The sequence below is a fragment of the Cryptomeria japonica genome, chromosome 6, assembly GCF_030272615.1.
Source record: "Cryptomeria japonica chromosome 6, Sugi_1.0, whole genome shotgun sequence".
Lineage (NCBI taxonomy): Eukaryota > Viridiplantae > Streptophyta > Pinopsida > Cupressales > Cupressaceae > Cryptomeria > Cryptomeria japonica.
In genome coordinates, this window is record NC_081410.1 from 269,659,232 (window position 1) to 269,676,318 (window position 17,087).

The window sequence follows — 17,087 nt, forward strand, 5'->3', positions numbered from 1 at the left end:
ACTGCAAAAGATAGCATCTCCTATGCCTGAGTACAGTTTCGGTTAAGCTCAATACTAGAGGATTAAATCCTCTTACACCCAATTTGATCTCCAATGATTGACCAAATCCTCTGCCCAAATGATATTAAATTATTCTCACATTACATCACTTTCCCATTCCCATATAACTACCATGAACATCATGATCTACAATGAGATCTTACATCTATATACAAACCCTCAACCATAATCAATCAGGTCAGCCACTAGAAAATAAACCAATTACATCATTACAAAACATGTCAGCCTTAGACCAAATAAATAATTTTTAACACATAAGACATCTCGAAAACGTACCGAGAGGTCCAATCCACATGCTTCATTAAACTGGTTGATAACCTAGACCAACCGGGACCCAGTATAGGTCCACACATTACAACAATGATCTTCATCTGCCAAGTCTCGAACATGATCATCAACAACATCCTGAAACTCCACCAAAAGCTGCACCAAAACCACTTATGCAATTCATCAAAGATATTCATCAAAATCTCTGCCAGTGAAACCCTCGTCGGAACCACAAACAAAGCTTCTATGCAAATAGGATAGCATCCGATCACCAGACCAAAACCAACTAACTGAATATGAACATGAGTATCATGAATAGGCCAATTATATAACCAAATCATATTGGATCCTACTGGATCATGCTGGATCCAAATCAACCATAAACCACTCAACCTACCAGAACCAAAAGGGTACCGGTAAAGAATCCAAACAACTAGTGTTGGCATCAATGATAAAACATCAATAAAAAACATAATCAATTCCTCCAAATGGCCAACAAAGAGATGGATAGGGAGAAGGTGGCTAGATATATAAATGGACTCTGATTTAACATCCAGGATGAGATGAGTATGCTGAAGATTTCTATAGTTCAAAAGGCTTATCAATATTCTTTGAAGGTTGAATAAAAAATGAAAAGGAGACAACAAAATAACCCTAGAGGAAAGGAGAGATATAAGGGGAAAGTGAATGGAAATATCAAGAAGAAGAATGTTGGAGAAGAACCAAAATATAAATGAAGTAAAAAATTGGATTGAAAGACATAGAGAAAAGCTAGTGGTAGTTGTAGTAGAGAATTTTTAGGTAGATGTTTTAAGTGTGGAGAAATCAAACATAGATCTTTTGAGTGTAAGCAAGGAATGGCAAGAAATTGCATGAAAAATGAGGATTAGGAAGCTAGAGTTACCAGAGAGAATGTGTTAGAACTAGAGTAGGGAGAGTCCCTTTTGTTCAAAAGAGTCTTGATGGACCAGAACATTGAAGATACTAGACCTACTCAAAGGAAGAATCTTTTCTGGACTATTTCCAAATCAGGTGGTAAGTGTTGTAAGGCTATTGTGGATACTGGAAGTACTAATAATTTGGTATCAGAGGAGATGGTGGTGAAGCTTGGTTTGAAGAGGCTTGAGTATCCTATTTGTTACTAGGTGATTTGGTTTCAAGATGAGCATAAGGTGGAAGTGAGAGAATAGTTCTTTGTGAATTTTAATATTGGACCTTTCAAGGATGAAGTCTTGTGTGACATTTTCCCTATGAGTGCTTGTCATGTTTTGTTGGGTAGACCTTGAAAATTTGACAAATGATCTATTTATGATTGTAGAATAAATATGATCACTATTGAGAAGGATGGACATAAGTTTACTTTATCTTCTTTGAAGTAGAGGGAGAAGTTAGTGAATAATATGAGTATTGTGAAGAATTGCAGTACTGAGAAGAAGGTTGCAAAGAATACACCAGATGGTGGCATGGATTTGTAGAAGGATCTAGTGGATAGGTTTGATAGCAATGTGGTACTGGATAGCAGTAAGGTTAAGGTCATGGTAGCAAATTGTTGGCATTGACAAAACCAGTTAATCTAGAGAACCAGTATATTTGCTGAGATTTGTGATTGATGTCTAACACTGACTGATAGAGTGGTATCAGTGGAGTGGTGTATCTCAGTAGAAAAGGTGATGACTTGTAAACAACATGGAAGTAGCATAAGAAACAAATGATCAAGGTTCAATCAACTCAAGGGAAGATAAACTAAGATAACCAGTCTGTCATTCAAGAAGATCGGTGTTGAGGTCAAATCTTCAAATTGGTCATTCTGATGATGATGAAGTCACAAAAGGTGACTTAGGAAAGAAGGCTTGAGGTTGTATGTAAACTGGAACCTCATTGGAAAATAGGAGAAGAGGCTTGATGGAAGCACTAAAAACAAACATCAAAGGATGAACTGGTAATGAAGAGTGTAGTGGTGTATGTGTGTGTAAAAAAGTGAAAAGTGTCTGATAGTTGCAGGCAAAACACTTCAATTAAGTCATTACATGTATGGTTAGTAAATCAATAATCAATAAATAACAAACCATAACAAAGTGACTAATTGCCTTCTAAAGGATGTGAGTATAAGATTGCTCTCAAATTTTTATAAGCAATACTAGTGACTAGACTACACCAAGATGAAGGATTTAATCTATATGAGCATGAGATTAAACTATATGGATACAAGATGGATGGATAATAAAAGCAATAGTGATTCAAGAAATATGGATTCAAGCAATAATGGATAAACTAAACTAAGATGCAATAATAAAAAAAGCACAATATCTTCAATGACTCCATAGAAAAATTAGCATAATAATAATCTCCAAGCGTGTTCTCAGAAATCTCTGGGGTGTTTTGAATGAGAGTTGAAGGTTGAATTTATAGAGAATTCACAAGAGAGATAATGAAAAAGCTCAATGAAAATGATTGAGAAATCAGGTTCAGTTAACCTTGAGATAGATTCCAATTATAGTTTAATTGAAATGCATTTAGATAGGAAGTTCAAGTTGCATTAGAAATAAGAATTAATTAATTCCATGCATTTGTGATAAAAATAGATAATTCTTTGATTTATTCAAGAAAAGAGTCTTTTTAATGCAACTGAACTTCTTTTTCTAAAAAGCTTTGAGTTCTAATTTCAGAGAATAATTCAATTTAATTGCTTTTCTGATTTCAAGTTCTCAATTTAGAAAAAGAAATAATATCTCAAGTTTGATTTCTCTCTCAATTCTTTTATTCTATTTCAGATTAATTCCTCTTTTGTAATAAATTAATTCCTTTTTTGCATGATTAAATGACAAATTTATTAATTAATTAAATATGCTAGGATATTTAATAAATTAAATAGGATAATTGATTAAAATGATATTCTTGGAATGATTTAATTAATTAAATAAATATTTAATTAATATTGAGCAATTGACTTGCTTGCAACATTTGATGATTAAAGAATTAATAATGTGCTCAAAGTTGATTTAATTGCTTTTGGTTAGGACCTTGGTGATGTTGTCGAGACTAGGGGCCCATGGTTTAGATGACCATTTTTAGGGTATTACAATATACCAGTACGTCGGTGAAGAAGAAGGAAGATAGGTGATCACCATAAATCTTAGAGCAATGATCAGTTACACAGTTGCAATGGAAAAAGGTGAGTTGGTGAGCTTTTGTCTATGCCAAACTAAAGGTTGGTGAAGTCAACTTTAGTCATCATGCAGTTAAGCCATGATTACTTGCAAATTTTTTGGTTCGCATTTAAAAGAATTAACTCGACCCAAAAGTCACTATTTTTGGGGGATGGGGTGGTAGAATTGGTTGAGTAGTTGGTGGAATTGTTGCAAGGCATGCAGAGCAAGAGTGGGAAGATTTTAATTCTAACTCTACCAAAATCTGTGATTGCATTGATCAAGGAAACACCTAAAGGTGACAACAAAGAATGTATAAAGTATTTTGAGTTCATTCAAAATATTCTTGATCGTAAAATTTACAAAGCGCAAATCCTGTGAGAGGTGATCCAAAGTGTAGAGTGAAAAGTGAGGAAGTGCTAAATGATTTAGCAGAGTAGAGTGTGTGTGAAGTAGACCGACAGAGTGTAGAGCTAAGGGTATGAGAAGAGGACCAGTGGAGTGTAGAGCAGACACAACTGGTGGAGATAGTATGATTTTCATTATGGTCTGATCAAGCTATCAGTAGCTATTTCAGCAGATCAACTTCATGTTGTTTTCTAACCATTGCAACTCAAAATTCCTTAACCGGGTAGACTTTAACAAATCCCTTAACCAAGTGTCATCTTTATTGATGATCCTAAGACCTTTAACAAGGCTACCTCTAACAGGGTAAAGACACTAACAATCCTTAAACAAAATCCCTTAACTAGGTGGCACCTAACAATGTCTTTGTAATCTCCTAACAGGGATGGCTCCTCAACGGGCGTACTCCAGAAGAGTGTGAATTTTGTGAGTTTCTACTCACACCATGGTTTTCCACAAGATAAATCTTGGTGTTATTGTGTATCTTTTCATGCATGCATGTTCTTCTATAGTAATTGTTTATATTGATGAATATTAAGTTAGTGCATTCTTGAGTTAAAAGGTTTTAATTTTGTAAAACTGGTAAAGTGTTGATTCACCCCTCCCCTCTCAGCATTGGTTGGGACTAACACAGACCGGATGAAATCTTGTGGCAAAAATAAATCAGAGTTGAAGAAGAAAGAGAGAAATAGTTAGAGACAGTGTGTAGGTATGAAGCAAGTAAAGGGAGATAAAGAGAAATAGAAGCTAGAGAATATGGCTGAGGTTCTAGAAGAGGTTAGGAAGAAGTTTGCAGACAAAGAAGACATTTGGATTAGAAATGAGCATGGGGTCTATATCCTAAATATTTTTCAATGTTCATGAGTTTCCTCATATGGAACATCTTTTTCTACCTGGGGTTTCAGATGTAAGAGCATCCCCAGTCTATGAGCAATCTTCAATCAACCAAAAATATTTTCTTTTAGTTTTGTTCTTGTTACAGTTTCTATGTTACTTTCAGTTTTTTTTGGTCGTTGTTTCTTTTTTATTGCAGATCAGATTTTTAGATTCCATGCTTGTTCTTGTTCATCATTCCATATTTCTAGTTCATTTGGATTCTCTTCTTGCAAGTTATTCCTTCCAGAGTGTCTATTTATTGGTTCCAAAGTAGTTTTGAGCTTACCATCTATGTTGGAGATTTTTTCTTGTGCAGAGAAGTTCCTTGGATTATGGAACAATTTGGCACCACATACAATTTTATTAGTCCCTTGGCTGACCCTCCTTTGTGGTCAGCACTTCATGTTTGTTCTTGATGGATGAGATCTTCACATTTTGGGGCCAGCCTATTTTACACATTTCATTTTCCTTGGTAAATGCAATCTTTTGTGGTTGACCTGGATAAGTTTTGGATGGTATATATATATTGTTGTATGTGATCCTTTGAGATATAGATTCATAAATTATAATTTAGACACTTCTTGGAGGTTCGAATGAATTATATTATGGGATGTAGTCTAAACCAGGCATGTTAGCCTATATGTAACTTGGATATTACCAGATGTTCTATGATGAATATATGATGATGCAGATATTTTATTTTCCATTTTCTATGTTCTATGTTGCTTCTTTCATTTTGTTATCTTGCTGCATGATCTGGACTATCTTCTTTGAGAATCCTCTGGGTCATGGCTGTGTCACTCACCTCAAGGTAACATTAACCCTGTTGATGATTAACAACACACAAGTGAAAGACTAACCACTCAAAAATCCAAATTAAAAAGATGAAAGATATCCCAGACATTAGAACATGATATAAGAGGTGTTTAGGATCATACATGACCATCCCTAAAGTTACCAAGTTTTATTAATCAAACAAGACAAACCATAAGGTCTAGGTGTCATGGATGAGCTTCGATGAAACTCTAAATGAAAACAGAAGCCCCCAACACTAAATAAATTACTCAAACCCAAAACAAGAACAAAACAAGGTTCCCTAATGTTTCTACATTCACAACTCATCCAAAAATTGGTTAAATTGACATCTCTAGCCCCCAAAATCACCTTTGGATCGAACAAACAAGGAAAAGCTTTTGGGGTGAAACCAAGAAAGAAAATTGGACATTAGTGCACTAGATGGATACTAGTGTGATGTGATATTGCATTCTCCTTGTGTTGGTGTCCTTGGACCTTGTTGGAATCCCAAACCCACTCTGGTGTCCTCCAAACTGGTGACCTTGCATTGACATCCCTAAAAGATGCATTTGTCAAAGCCCCAAATTTACTATACTCCTTGGTGAAGTCATAATGACCATCTGATCTCTAAGTTGATAGAATTGGGCAAAAAGGTGAGAAAAAGGGTCATTTATTGAGACACTGGTTCACCGAATGACTCCTAGAAGATAAGGCAGAGTCTAGGAGGATTCATTTCCCTGCCTCTCAATCTAATTCACCTGCACTTGACACACAAGGACACTTAGGTATCCAAAAAATCTAAACTCCACAATTAGACTAGAAGAAAACACACTGGATTATTTGAAATATGAGTTTGTGTTGTTGTCATTGATGTCAAACTTGATTTTTTAGATGGATTTTGGTCCAGATGTATCTTGTGTTAGTATTGTAGTTGGTGGAAATATTTTGGTTTTGGTTGTGGCAATATCTGGGAAAGAGTTTTTATATCTCATTGTTAGTTTGGTTTGGTTTTCTTGTTTGTGGTTTGCAGAAGTCATTTGTTAATGATTTCTAATAGGAATAATAATTTTTAGACTAGTCTAGAAAGTCCTTGGTGGCCTCTAGATATGCTGAAGTTTTTGTTGCATTTTAGAAGATGCGATTATATGATTCTCTTACAGTGTTGGTGCTTCGCAAGCAAGTTATGTTGATTTGAGTGTGATATATTTAGTTATGATGTGGTTTGGTATGTTCAATTATTTATCTTATCTAGATCATGTTTTTGGTTTGGATATTCTTTGGATGACAAGTTGGGATATTATTTTAGGTCTCACCTTGGTGTGTGGAGATCTGCATGGAGTATTTTGCATTGGAAGATGTTTTTTTGTCGATTGTTTGACAAACTTTAATGCCTATCTAGATATTGCATTTGGTGCTGATCTTGGAGGATTTGTTAGAATGTGTGGATAATTGGATTCATCCTGGAAAGATGTTTCATGATGTATTTGGGTCCCCTCTTTCTCTTGGAGGGGACCACCTTGAGTATTTTTGGTCCAGGTGACTTATTCTTTTTGGTCGACCCTTGATTATTTTTTTGATGTTCTATCTCATATTTAAGGAGTGTGAATGGATGAGTTGAGTGTGTGTATATTTGGAATGTGTGTGAATTTATTATAATTGTATGCAAATGATATGGAAGAAAGTTTGAGTTTGTGAAGGTGTGAAATTCAGAGTGTGGAGAGCTTTGAAGGTGATATATTTGGGAAGACAATGTGCAAAGACAAATATTGTGTTCAAAGATGTTTTCCATGATGTTGGTCACTTGATTATATTATTAAAGGATAATTTCATGTTCTAGAGATCCTTCTCATATCATTTCTACTATTTTTCAGTTTCTATATGATAGTGAGTCATCTAGAAGCATTTTTGTATCTTGCTCTGAAGCAGTGAGCCTCGACTGAGCAAGTCCTCTTTTTGTATCTTTCCTAAGGTTGTGTGCCTTAGCTGTGAAAGTATATTAGGTGTTTTTTCTCCTTAGAAGTGATCCTAAAAATTTGTAATCATTGTTATTCATATTGTGAGTTAGATTCTTACCATGGTTTTTCCCAATTTTGGTTTTCTATGTAAAATTTGTTGTTCATGTGTTGATGATTAGTGAGTTTTTTTAGTAGTGCTTGGTATGGTTGAATGTTGTTTATAATTTATCCATTTTGAAGTTCTAAACTAATTCACCCCCCTCTCAATCCTACCTTATGTTTAACAAGTGGTATCAAAGTAAGGTTCCATTTTGGAAATCTTAACCACTTGAGGTAGATCTAGAATGATACAAACACTACATATTAAGGCTTTGTTGTTTGATGACGCAAATTTTCCTTACTAGAAGGATATGATGAAATCTTATTTGGAGACTTTGAAGAATAGAATTTAGGACATTGTCAAGTCTGGTTATAAACCTCCACAGAATGGATCTTAAACCCTAGATGAAGTTAAGAATAATAGACAAATGCAAAATCTAGAACAATATTATTTAGTTGATTGAGTGTTGCAGTATTTGGGAATGTCATGGGATGGAAAGAAGCTAAAGAGATTTGGAATAGATCGTGTCAAGCCTATGAAGGATATTTGAAGACAAAGAAAGATAGGTTGATGAATTTGAAGAATTATGAGTATCTAAGAATGTATGAATATGAAGGTGTTGAGAACTATAATCAAAGAGTGAATGATCTTGTAGAGGCTATTAGAGCTATCAATGAATATATTGAAGAAGGAAATGTTAAAAGGAAGATATTATTCATAATCTGGATAAATATTTAGTTGATCAGATTATTGGAACACTCTCCCTTTGAAATTTTAGAGATGGAAGAAGTAAAAAGAGAGAAAAGAGAAGTTGCATTTAATGTTTCAAGGCTAGCAAAAGATTAATTGGAAGAAAGTGAGAATTTGGAAGAGATTGAAGAAATTTTTTTAAGAATATTCAAGAAAGGTACTAGAAAATACAAAGGTAAGATACCCTTGAAATGCTTTAATTGGGGTAGAATTGGTCATTATGCTTCTAAATGTATATATTGACATGATTACAAGAAATTTGATGATGATGAGAAAAAGAGTAGATTTAGAAAATATGACTTCAAGAAGATGACATATGATAGAGGAAAGAAGGGATTTTGTTCTATGGGAAAACATTCATTAGAGGATGAAGAAGGTGAAGATTCAAATGAAGAATCCTTGTTTTTGGCTATAGAAGGGAAGAATAAGGATATATTTGGAAGAGAAAAAGGAAAGAGTAATAATGAGAAGAATTTACTCTATGCTAAATTAGAACCAAAAGCTTGGATCATCGACTTCAGATGTTTAAATCACATGACAAGTGATAAAGACAAGTTCGTTAATCTTAAAAAGTATGATGGTGGATCAGTAAAATTTGTAGGAGAGGAAGTTGCACCTATTTGTGGAATAAAAAGTATCTCGATTGACAAAAAAACATAAAACTGATGATTTTTATTATGTTGGGGGTTTGAGACATATCTTATTGGGTGTTAGTCAAATGTTCAATACAAGTTATGAAGTTGTGTTTGCCAATACTAGATGTATAATATGAAAAGGAAAAACTCAAAAGTTGGTAGAAAAAGGCATTAAGACAAATGGAAATGACAATTACATAAAAGATACAAGTGGAAATAGATTTTTTTTTGACTAAGAGCAATGAATGTTTATTATGGCATAGAAGGATGAGACATGTCAACTTTTATAACATGATGAATATTTGCAATACTAAAGCGGTGAGAGATTTACCAAGGATTGTAAAGATGATACATTGTGTGGGGAATGCCAACTTGGAAAAAAAACAAAGAGGAGTTTCAAAAATGAGGAGTATTCTACTTTCAAAAACCTAGAGCTGATTCATACAGACCTTTGCAAATTAACAAGAACAAGAGCACAAAATGGAGAAAGATATTTCACATTGCTTATTGATGATTATTCTAGGATGACATGAGTTACATTTTTGAAAGAATTATTTGAAGCCTTTAAAATATTTAAAGTATTCAAATCAATGGCCGAAAATAAAGTAGACGCTAAAATATAGTGTTTGAGATCTCATAGAGGAGAAGCGTTTAATTCAAAAGAGTTTGATGATTTTTGTGAAAAATATGGAATTAGAAGGCATCTATTTTCCCCTCTAACCCCTCTACAAAATGTAGTAGAAAGGAAGAATGGGATTGTTATTGAGATGGCTAGAAGTATGATGAAAGATGCTAACTTGGCTAATGTGTATTAGAAGGAAGATATGAATATTGTTGTGTATATTATTAATAGGGTATAGATAAGAGTGAATCATACTAAGACACCTTATAAGGTGTGGAATGAAATACCTCCTATTGTGAAGTATTTTAGAATATTTGGAAGAAAATACTACATCAGAAGAGATGAAGAAGATATTGGAAATTTTGATACCAGAGCAGATGAAGAGATATTTTTGGGATATGCTACAAACAACAATCCTATCAGTGTTATAAAAAGAGATTGAATAAAATAGTAGAGAGTACAAATGTGAAAGTTTGAGAATAGATTGCCTTGAACCTATTTAGGAAACTGATCTTGAGATCATCATGGTTGTTGCAAAAGAAAAGAGTGATCCAGAAAATGGCAAAGAGAAAGTAACAATTCAAGAAGAAGAACATGAGCAAGTTATCAAAACCCCAATAAAATATGTGCAAAAAAACCATTATAAAAATTAGACAATTAGAGATAGAAGAAAAGGAGTTTAGACAAGGATAAGAGTTACAGGAGCAAGTGATCAAGAATATTATTGTTTCATTTCATTGGTGAAACCTAAATCTTATGAAGAAGCAAGAAAAGAAGAGAGTTGGGTAAGAGAAATGGAAGAAGAACTAAATTAGATATAGAAAAATCAGACATGGGAGCTAGTACCTTAATCGGTGGACAAGGATAGGATAGGAACTTAGTGGGTGTTCCAGAACAAGCAAAATGAACAAGGACAAGTCACAAGAACAAAGAAATATTGGTATGTAAAGGATACTCATAAGTTGAAGGTATTGATTTTGAAGAAAAATTTTCCCCAGTTGCTAGGATGTAAGCTATAAGGATGTTTCTTTCTTTCTCTACTTATAAGAGCTTTAAGGTATACCAGATGGATGTTAAGTCAACATTTTTGAATGGGGGATTTGAGGAAGATGCATACATTGAGCAACTAGATGGATTTAGATTGTCAAAAGAACCATATATGGTGTGTAGGTTGAAGAAAGAATTGTATAGACTCAAACAGGTACGTAGGGCTTGGTATACTAGATTGGACAGATTTTTGTTAAAACAAAAATTCAAGAAAGGTACTGCAGATAGAAATATAGATTTCAAAATTGAAGGTATCAAGTTGCTAATTGTTGTTGTCTATGTTGATGATATTATATTCAGAGGAAGTGATGATCTGTGTAGAGAGTTTGCAGAAGAGATGCATAAGTAATTTGAGATGTCAATGATTGGTGAGTTGTCTTTCTTTCTTGGTCTACGAGTTACTCAGTTGGAAGATGGAAATTTTTTTTCTCAAGATAAATATGTCAAAGAAATGCAAAAGAAGTTTGAAATGGAGGATTGTAAACCTATTACAACCCCATTGTTTGTTGGATGTAAGTTGAGCAAAGATGATGTATCTTAGGATGTTGACTAGAAGAAGTACATATCTATGATTGGAGTGTATTTGACTATCTCTAGACCATATATCATGCAAGATATTTTCTTGGTTGCTAGATTTTAGGCTAATCCAAAACTAACTATTGAACAAGTTGTGAAGAGGATTTTTTAGGTATTTGAAAGGGACTCCAAATCTTGGAGTATGGTATAAGAGAAATGGATATTTGATGATGAAGGCATATATAGATGCTAATTGGGCCGAAATTATTGATGACAGGAAAAATACTAGTGGTGGTGCATTTTTCTTGGGAGACGGGTTGGTCTCTTGGTTAAGTAAGAAGCAAGATTTAGTATCATTATCTATTGAAAAAGTGGAATACATTGGAACAACCTCTTGTTGCCTCAATTTATGTGGATGAAACAAACTCTTAGAGACATCAAAGTGGTGTAGGACCTACAGAGAACCTCACATTCATTCATGACATGAAATAAAATGCAGCCCTAGCTAGGGAAATCACAAGTGTATGTTGCATCCTAAGTTAGACACTTGATATGTGCCCCTTCTCAAATTCCCAATGTCAGCCATAGACCTTAACTATTTCCTCTTTTGTGCTCTGCTTAATTATTTGTCATTTTCCTTTTTTTTTTCATGTCCTCCATTAATTAACAAGTTTAAATATTGTCATAGGGATAGTTAAAAAATTCATACCCCTTCATAACTATAATAATGTTCACACTTACATTTATTTAACACTCTTTATTACAATATAATTCTATGGGAAAAAGTCTCTTAACAATTCTCCCCCTATACATTAGTTGTTGTCCTTAGTAGCACCAAGAGTTCTTGCATCATAAAATTCATAAAATGGCCTTTAATTAAACAATTGTGGATATTGAACTCTAATAAAATTAACTCTTTCCTATGTAGCACTATCATTACCACGATGACTCCATTTAACTTATACTTCCTCTATAATTCCATTTCTTAATGTTCTAGTTATTTTTTGCAATTATTCTTTCTAGTTCAATCTTGAATTCATAGGAAGGTTAACAATTTATTTAATACTCTTTATTACAATATAATTCTATGGGAAAAAGTCTTGTAACAATTCTCCCCTATACATTATTTGTTGTCCTCAGTAGCACCAAGAGTTCTTGCATCATAACATTCATAAAATGACCTTTAATTAAACAATTGTGGATATTGAACTCTAATGAAATTAGCTTTTTCCTACGTAGCACTATCATTACCATAATGAATCCATTTAACTTTTATTTCCTCTATAGTTCTATTTCTTAGTGTTATAATTCTTTTTTTTTCAATTATTCTTTCTGATTCAATCTTGAATTCATAGGAAGGTTCAATAAAAATACATTTCCAATCAATAACATGACGTGCATTATATACATATTTTTTAAGTAAACTTATGTGAAATACATCAAGAATTTGTAACTTAGGAGGCAAAGCAAGTCTATAAGAAACATTTCCTATTTTTTCTAATATTTCAAAAGAGCCAAAAAAACAAGGAGGTATTTTAAAATACTTTTCAAGTTTTAACAAAATCCTTTTTGGTTTAGCTCTTAGAAAAACATGATAACCAATATCAAAATATTGAGTGTACTAGGCCTCTTTCAATTATCCCAACTTTTATACCGATCTTGGGTAGCTTTCATGTTTTGTTTGAATTTATTAATACTAGTATCCATTTCTAATAGGTTTTCATTTTCATACCAAATCGTGTGAATAGGGTCAGACCAAGAGATAGGTGTATTGCAAATTTGACCATACATAGCTTCAAAAGGTGACATCTTAATGGTTGAATGATATCCTTGATTGTAGGAAAAGTCAACTAAATGTAAGTATTCTTCCCATTATTCGAGTTTATCCATAGTATACATGTGCAACGCATCTCTTAAGACTATTAATTCATTGAGTTTTTCAATCAAATTCGGGATGATATGTAGTATTGAAGCTTAATTTAGTACCAAGTTCATAAAAAAGAGATTTCCAAAAAGATGATGCAAATCTAGGGTCTTGATCTGAAATAATATTATTTGGAATACCATGCAATCTAACAATTTCTTTAACAAATATGTGGATAATGTTGGAAGTAGAAGATTTTTTCTTGATGGGTAGGAAATATGACATTTTGGTCAATCGATCTACTACTACAAGGAAATAATCATGACCTTTTCATGTTCAAGGCAATCCAGTGATAAAATCCATACTAATTGAGTCTTATTTCCACTCTGGAATATACAAGGGTTACAAGAGGCCAAAAGGTTTACAATGTTTCACTTTTACCTTTTGACAAGTTAATCATTGTTGGACATAGGTATCGATCCCACTCTTCATTTGAGGCCAAAAGTAGTTTCTCTTCAATGAAATATAGATTTTTTTAAATCTAGGGTGTCCAGCTATAGGTATATCATGAGAATCATTTAATATTAGTGATTTAAGGTCAAGTAAATTAGAAATATACAATACTCCTTTGTAATATAGGTTACCATTGTGACTTAGCAAAGATTGTTCTAATCGATCTTTCAAAGGGACATGAGGGGATTGATTTTGGAGGCCTTCATAAATTGGTTGGAAATAGTCATCCTATTCAAATTGGCTCCTTACCAACGTCAATACATTAGCACATAATCATTTTCAACTTAAAGAATCTACCACTACAATCTATTTTTCAAGAACATACTAGATAGTAAAATCATGTTTAGTTAAGAGTTTCATCCATCTTCTTTGTCTCATTTTAAGTTGGGGTTGAGTAAATATGTGTTGAAGATGACAATGGTCAATTTTTAGAATAAACTTGTTTCCCAATAAATAGACTTGTCAAACCCTTAAGGCATGGACAATTCCTAGTAATTCAAGATCACGAATAAGATAGCTTCTTTCAACAAGTAACAATTTGCTTGATTCATAACATGCTACTTGATTATCTTGCATTAGAATACCACCTATATCTATCCCACATGCATCTGTAGTCACAACAAAAGGTTTACTAAAATTTGGGATGCAAAGAATATGTGTAGTTGTTAGCAATGTTTTTAATGTTTCAAAAGCACTTATCACATTTAGGGATCCATTTATAATTTTGTTCTTTATTAGTTAGGTTAGTTAAAGATGCATCAATTTTTTGAATAGTTTTTAACAAATGATGATAGAACCTAGATAATTCTAGGAAAATTCTTACTTCATGAGAATCCTTGGGGATAGGCCAATCTTGAATTGCTTTAGTTTTAGTAGCATCGGGTGAAATGCCTTTTTCTGAAACTACATGACCTAAATAAGATAAATCTAATTCAAAGAATTTACACTTGCTTGATTCAACATATAATTTGTGTTTTTGTAAGGTTTCTAGTACCATCCTCAGATGTTGCTCATGTTCTAGCATATTCTTTGAGTATACTAATATGCCATCCTAAAGGATGATAACAAATACATATAGAAATGATCAAAATATATCATGCATCAAGGTCATAAAGGTTGCAGGTGTGTTAGTTAGACCAAAAGGAATTACCACAAATTCATAATGACCATATCATGTTTGAAATGTAGTTTTAGAAATATTAGATTCTTTAATGCAAATTTGATGGTATCCTGACAATAGATCTATTTTGGAAAAGTATTTGGCACCATGCAACTGGTCTAGAAGGTCATCAATTCGATGCAAGGGCTACTTATTCTTTATGGTTAATTTGTTAAGTTGTTTATAATCTATGCATAATCTCATGGTCTCATCTTTATTTTTAACAAATAATATCAGTGCACTCCTAGGAGAGACACTTTTCCTTATCTTACCTTCCCTTAGTAGTTGCATTAATTAGATAATTAGTTCAGTTAATTCAAGGATTGATTGATGATAGGGGCCTTTGGAGATAGGTTCTTCCCTGATAAATAGATCAATTGCATGTGCTATAGATTATTTAAGAGGTAAGATATATTTTTTTCAGGAAATACATCTTTAAATTCCTATACCAATGGTTTAATATTAATATCTATTTTAAATTTATCACCTATTTGAAAAGGCATAACATAAAATAATTTACAATTTTTCCTTGCACTATACTTAGCTTGCATGGATGAAATGATTCAATGTGAAGAGTGTAAGGCCTTCCCCAAACCAAGCTTTGATTTACTTAGTTGACCATGTTTGACCTATTAATAAATGCTTTATAATTCAATAGAATGGACTGTGTTAGGCAGATAGGTTTGTGAGAAAAATAATTGAACCAAGTTATAGAGTTATCGCACCTAGTGGTGTACTTTTGATGTGTTATGAAGTTGAAATCCTAAAAGACCCATTGATTGGATAATCTTGATTTAACGTATGTCAGCTATGTCTGGATGTAGAACTTATATGATTCTGTGATTGGGTAACATTGATGAATGTGGATGCTTCATTTATATGCTTTATAAATACAAAACTCTATATGATTCTAGAATAGGATAAATTTGAGAGGAAGTATGTCATTATTAGATTTGCAGGACTTTACTATGATGATAGAAATAGGAATGCATGTTTTAATGTATGGATCAAAATTATGTGAATGATGATAATTGTTATGAGGAGTTATTTGGATGAAAGATGCATTGATTGATAAATGTATGTTGTATTGCAGAGTGTTGTAGTGCATTATTATTCATGTGTTTTATATTATATGAGATTACTTGGAAGTACTAATGTGTGAATTGAGTTGCGCAGGAATTATCCATGTGACCATGGAAATATTACGGAGAACCAAACCTAGACTTATGTATGTTTGTAAGCCAGGGGTTGTCTATATGGAGAGACAACACCCCATTTGTGTTGTATTTTACTCATAACAGTGTATGTTGCATGAGTGTTAAGTGTCATTTAAATTTAATGTGTAAAACCCACAAGAGACGATTTCATGTTTTAAATTGTAAAAGTGTTTTATTTGTGTCACTTGACACATGTGTGGATTTAAGTTTAAATGTTTTATTTTTGTCTCTTGGTGGGAAAGTGTTCAACTATAGCTTTTTCAAATAATATAACGTGTTGTCATAAATACCTTGGGAAAGGAATCTTTGGAGAGGTCAACATATGTTTGACCCGAAAATAAACTTCAGAGGGGTTTAAAATGGGTTAAATGAACACCTAGGGGTAGTTTAATAGGGTTTCCTAAAGCCCATAAGGTATACATAGGGGTTAGGGGTAATTTTAGGCAAGTTTCTACTTTTAAGTGACCTTTTTGACACTTTAAAAATTGGCTTTTCTGAGTTGTGCGAAAATTGAAATTAGAAGTTTGATCTAATTGAAAACTTTCCTATTGGAATGAGAGTCTTTTTCCCATTCTGTCTTACTTTCCTTTTTGGTTTTTAGAAACTTGTGAGAACTCAGAGAATGAGCTTCTTAAGCAAGAATTTGAAAATTTGAGGGTAATCACCCACTCTCCATTTTTGGAGACAAAAGAATTTTGTAAAGAAAAAAAAAGATAGGATTTTTGGTTGGAGAATTTTAGCTAAGGGTAGAAAGAGAAGAACCATGGAATTGGGATGCTCATCCTCAACCAAACTATACTACCTTTTGGGCAGATTAAGGTTGGTTGTAATTATCATATAATGGATTTCTTATTGCATGTGTTTGTAAGTAATGTTTGTGAAAAAGATTTTTTTTCGTGCATGCTCTCTTGGAAATTTATTTGGTAAATTGTTTTATACTTTGTATGTGTGTTTGGGAGTAATCAAGATCTCCTACTCTTGGGAGAGAGGAGGATCTTGTGGGTGGTAGAAGTGACAGCCCTCGAGTGAGAGACTCTCGTTATGAGAGCGATCACAAGGGAATTTGTGTGACCCTTGCTACATGGCTTGTTTATGCATTGGGGGTCATAAGGAGGGAAATAAGGCATGAATGTCTGGGGGGGCATAAGGAATAAAGGGCT